The sequence below is a fragment of the Gekko japonicus genome, unplaced genomic scaffold (genome assembly GCF_001447785.1).
Source record: "Gekko japonicus isolate JY-2015 unplaced genomic scaffold, Gekko_japonicus_V1.1 scaffold309, whole genome shotgun sequence".
NCBI lineage: Eukaryota > Metazoa > Chordata > Lepidosauria > Squamata > Gekkonidae > Gekko > Gekko japonicus.
The window spans coordinates 567,918-573,917 of NW_015166430.1; positions in this window are offsets into that span (position 1 = coordinate 567,918).

Genomic DNA, 6,000 nt, shown 5'->3' on the forward strand with positions numbered 1-6,000 from the left:
GCAGGGTAGATCCAGACGGTTTTGGGATCCTGATCGCAGTGCTCTCTGGGGAACATGCAGGGAAAGGCGGTCCCTCAGGTAAACCGGTCCCTGACCATAAAGGGCTTTAAAGGTCAAAACCAGCACCTTGAAGCGAATCCGGAATGCTATTGGCAGCCAGTGCAGAGTCTTAAGCACAGGCTGGATGTGCTCCCACCTGGGGAGGCCCATCAGCAGCCTGGCTGCTGCATTCTGCAGCAGCTGCAGCTTCTGGAGTTTCAACCCCATGTAGAGGCAGCCCCATGTAGAGATCATTGCAGTAGTCCAACCTTGAGGTGACCATAGCATGGATCACTGTCGCCAGATCATTGCGTTTGAGGAAGGGAACCAACTGCCTAATCAGCTAAAGATGGTAAAAGGCTGCCTTGGCAGAGGCTGCTACCTGGGCCTCCATTGTTAAGTCCAAGAGCACTCCCAAGCTCCTGACCCTCAGAGCTGGCACCAGCGGCACCCCACCGAAGGCCGGGAGTGGAATTCCTACCCCCGTACCGCTCCGATTCAGGCACAGGACCTCCGTCTTCATCGGATTCAATTTCAATCGACTCAGTCTAAGCCAGCCAGCCACGTCCTGTAACACCCGGTCCAGATCTTCTGGGTTAGAGTCAGACTGACCACCCAACATCAGATAAAGCTGGGTGTCATCCGCATATTGGTGACAACCCAGCCCATGCCTCCGGACAATCTGGGCAAGGGGGCGCATAAAGATTTTAAATAACATCGGGGAGAGTACAGCCCCTTGGGGCACACCACACACTAGTGGGTGCCTTCGGGACTGCTGCTCCCCGATGGCCACTCTTTGTCACCGACCTTGGAGAAAGGAGACAAGGCATTGCAAGGCAAGCCCCTGAATTCCCATGTTGGCGAGGCGGTGGGCGAGCAGCTGATGGTCGACCGTGTTGAACGCCACCAACAGGTCTAACAACAGCAGCACCGCCGTCCCACCCCGATCCAGATGTCTCCGAAGGTTATCCGTGAGGGCGACCAGTGCTGTCTCCGTCCCATGGCCCGGGTGAAAGCTGGACTGGAAAGGATGTAGCATAGAAATTTCATCCAGAAAGCTCTGCAACTGTATCGCCACCGCCCTCTCAATTAACTTGCCCAAATAAGGCAAGTTGGAAACCGGCTGGTAGTTGGCCAATTTGGCCGGATCCAGAGATGGCTTTTTAAGGAGGGGGCGGACCATCGCTTCCTTGAGAGCCCCCGGGAATAGCCCCTCAGAGAGGGACTCGTTGATAATATCCCTGAGAGCACCTCGAAACCCCTCATGGCCCGCTTTAATTAGCCAGGAGGGGCACGGATCAAGGCTGCATGTGGTTGGGCATACAGTTGAGATCAATCTGTCAACTTCATCTAGGCTGAGTGGACCGAAATAATCCAGAATGGGACCAGAAGACGTGCGTGGAGCCTCGAGTTCACTCACTGTCTCAACTGTGGCAGGGAGGTTGTGGCGGAGTGCCAAGACTTTATCTGCAAAGTAGCTCGCAAAAGCCTCACAGCCAATATCCAATTCCCTAGTGTTTTGTCTGCCCTGTGGCAGAGCTGTTAAAGACCAAATTGTTCTAAACAATTGTGCTGGGCGTGAGCTGGCAGACGCAATCGAGGCTGCGTAGAACTCCCGCTTCGCAGCTTTAACTGGCACCTCATAGGATTTCATAAACGTCCTATAAGATGCTCTTGTTGCTTCGTAACGGGCACACCGCCACTGTCTCTCTAGCTGTCTAAGTCTCTGCTTCATCAGCCTCACCTCCTGGGTGTACCAGGGAGCCAGCCTAGTATGCGGGCGCAGAGGGCGTCTGGGAGCGATCTCATCGATGGCTGTCAAGAGTCGGATTTGCCACTCCTCGACTAGCTCATCTAATGAGCCGCTAGGGGGCATGGGATCCCGAAGAGCCATCTGAAGCCGCACTGGGTCCATTTGGCTCCACGGGTGAACTAAAATGTGCTCGCCGCCCAAACAGGGTTGGGGTGGCACATTCACTTGGGCCCTCAGGGCATGGTGGTCCGACCATGGAACTGCCATAGCAGTAATCCAGTCCACTGTAACCCCCGCCGCAAAGATCAGATCAAGCGTGTGACCGGCTCGTTGAGTGGGGGCCGTTACATATTGGGAGAGTCCCAGCGCCACCATGAACGACATCAGGTCCGTCACCCATGAGGAAGCCGCATCGTCGGCATGGACATTGAAGTCACCCCTCCACCAGGGACGGCAGGCTGTCAGGCGGTGTGTTGGGCGGTTGGTACACCAACCAAACAGCCAAACTCTCCCTGGCTTCCCACACAAAGCCGGCACACTCAATGCCTGTGAGTCTCAGCACCGGGAGCACCCTGAAGGAGTAAGTCCCTCGAATGAACAGTGCCACTCCCCCCCCCACCCTGTAGTCCGAGATTGGTGAAGGACCGAGAATCCAGGCAGAGCTAACTGGGAGAGTGCAACTGTCTCCCCATCTCGCACCCAGGTCTCGGTCACGCATGCCAGGTCCGCGTCCTGCTCCAGCAGGAAGTCCCGAAAGACTGCGGTCTTATTATTTATGGACCTGGCGTTATACAGCACCAATGTTGGAGTGGGGGTTCTAATCCTTGCCCCACTGCCTGCCTCCTTTGGGATGGGACGCAGGCTGGAAGGTGGCCAAGCTTCTCTATTTTAAGTGAGAAAATCCTTACTTTATTCCACTCTGAAGGCTTTCTCAATTTTTCCAGTGGAAAAACAGTAATTTTGGGGAGCACTGGAAAAAACCCTAGAATATACAGTATTTTCACAATTTTAAAATTTATAATTTTGGCAACTTTTCATATGCTATAATGTATTTAATGACAGCACATTATTAAAGAGTTCAGTGGTTTCAATGTTTAGTTTAATATCCAAATATGCTGGCAGTCCTACCATTTGTGAAATGAAAATACAAGCCTACTTCTTCAGTTGGGTTGTGACAGACAGGTCTTTGTTTTTATGTTTTGAAATCTGGATAGAGCCTTTCTCCTATGACCCAGAAAACACAGCTTGCCTGTGACTCTTGGCCTGACCTTTACTCAGCACTATGACCCATACCATACTCAATATTGTCACTCCCTAAAATTCTGGCTAGCAGTGGAGACAAGATATCTGAGCTGGAGTCAAAGCTTGGAGAGATGCCTTGTTAGTTTTTTCTATTCACAACTATGTCTCTAGGTGAAGGACCTTCAAGTCAAAATACAACAAAATAATGGTTGTTTTGTTTATTGAAAATCTGCTGTAAACCCCGCAAAAAGTGAAGTGGAAATATAGTTTAGGAGAAGCCTGCTTGCCTCTATCCCTCGCCATACTGTAGAAAGCCCTTTGGCTGCAATACTTTTTTTTAAACACACTTTGGATTGGACCCTTTTATTTCCCATAGAGTACATTCAAGTGGAGCATCTCTCCTCTTCAGAGGAAAAAGGGTTTAAAACAGGTTAAATCAGATGTCCTTGCTCCTGGCTATTAAGCCTCCCTACTTAGGGAACAAGGTGAAGCTCCTCTATGTCAGTTTTTACTGGTTTCACATAACATTTGCCTCAGTGATGCTTGTCCAGTTAGGGTTGCTTTTTAAAAAATGATCTCTTTCCATATAAAACCAGTAGTATGGTATTGTTGTCAGCAGCATTTCATAACTTGGTGGCATTCTGTAACACATTGCATTTCACATGCTTATTTACCAATTATAAACAGCCCAAAATCACACTTGCCTTTTTAGCTACCGCATCACACTGCTTGCTTGCTTATTTATTGGGTGTCTATCCCGCCCTCCCCGCGAACAGGCTCAGGGCGGCTTATGTTTAAAGGCACTATGTGCCAGAGTACATAAAACCTATAAAACCAGATAAAATAACCATATCATTACAATGAAAGTGCTCAACATAGAAATGATCTTCCACGTTCAGTATATGGTCTATTAGACCCCTAGATCCTTTTTGCACATACTGCCAAGACAAGTCTCTGATTTTTCCTACCTAAATGCAGAGCTTTACATTTGTCCCCACTGAAATTAATTTTGTTTTAGCCCAGTTTTCCAGCCTGTCAAGATCGTTCTGTATGCTGACTCTGTCTTCTACCATATTTGCTACCCCTCCCAATGTAGTATCATCTGCAAATTTAATAAGCATTCCCTCCATTTCTTCAGCCACATCATAATATATAATTCCATTTTGGTCGTGGACTCTCTCCAGAAGAATTGGTTGGCGCCCTGGTGTGTCATTCACAGGGCGTCTGTCTCCACTGGCTGCGTTGCTTCCTCCGTTGGCATGGTCCCGTCCACAGAGGCAGCACCCAGCATCTCAGCCTCACTCTGGTCAGAGCGCACGGACGGATCGGACACTCCAGTGGCCAGGGCCCCAAGCCTGATCGTTCCACCGCCACTACAGTCGTCCTCACCAAGTGCAGGGGTGGAAACTAGCCAGAGGGTCAAAAGTACTGATTTTACTGACCAAAATTCCAAAAAAACCCTGACCAAATACTAACAAAAAACTGACAAATTACTGAACAATTTAATGTCATCCTATTGATAACGTTTTAAAAGTAAAACTAGGACTTCATTAAAAAGTGATTATTATCTGGCCTCCACCATCCTTATAGCCAGCCCCATAGTTAGATCTGATCCAGATAAAAGGATTGCACACCTTTTAATGGATTCTTTTCATGAAGACGGGACAATGTTTTGATTATTGTTCAAAATTTAAGGCAAAAAAAGATTCCCTTTTAAAAATAACCACATACTGTAGATAATAAAACAGCGAAACATATTTAAAAACAACACATAAAGTAACCATTATGACAACAAAACACAACTACTGTAAGGTAAGACTTGGCTTTGCTTTTACTTTATCTTTGGTTTTTCATGAAAAAAGAAGATATTAACGAACTCTTTTGTTTCTCAACAGTTTTCTGCACTGCATCCGCAAGCATTTTTTTTCTTGTCTGCTTCTTCCATTGCTTTCTCCACTCCTTCTAGCATAATCTGTGCCATGTTCCCTTGCTTGAAAGCCAGTTGAATCCGACTCTAGGGTTGCGGTGCTCATCTCCGTTTCAAAGCCAAAGAGCCAGCGCTGTCCGAAGACATTTCCGTGGTCATGTGGCCGGCATGACTAAACACCAAGACGCATGGAACGCTGTTACCTTCCCACCGAAGTGGTACCTATTTATCTACTTGCAATTTCTTGCTTTCGAACTGCTAGGTTGGCAGGAGCTGGAACTAGAGACCGGAGCTCACTCCGTCATGCGGCACACTCGGGTCTCGAACTGCTGAACTATCGACCTTCCACAGCCTGCAGTTCAGGATCTTAACCACTTGAGCCACCGCAGCTCCTGGGACACCCCAAACATACCATTAAATCCCATATCATGTTTCACAGAAATCACAGTGCCACGGCTCTGTGGCAACACCATGCTGCAAAAACATGGTTTTGAAGCACAGATCCCCATGGACCCTTATGATTTTTGCATTGTGTCACCCCAACATCACCATCAAATAATATGCCTTGTCCATGGCCACAGAATGCATCACAGAAATCATATGTCCACTGCTCCGTGGCGACCACATTCTACAAAAACATGGTTCCAAAGCACAGATCCTCGTAGATCCTCACGGTTTGTCAGTTGGGTCACCCCAAACACACCATGAAATCACATAGCAAATCCACGACCACAACTTGCACCACAAAAATCCTTGGGGATTTTGTGTTGGGACATCCCAAACATACCATTAAATCCCATATCATGTCCATGGCCACAGCCTGCACCATAGAATTCATGTTGCCACGGCTTCATGGCAACACCATGCTGCAAAAACATGATTCCATAGCACGGATCCTCATGGATCCTCAAGGTTTTTGTGTTGGGTCACCCCAACATCACCATTAAATTACATACCTTGTCCATGGCCACAGAATGCACCACAGAAATCACATGTCCACGGCTTCATGGTGACACCATGAAGCCAAAATATGGTTCTG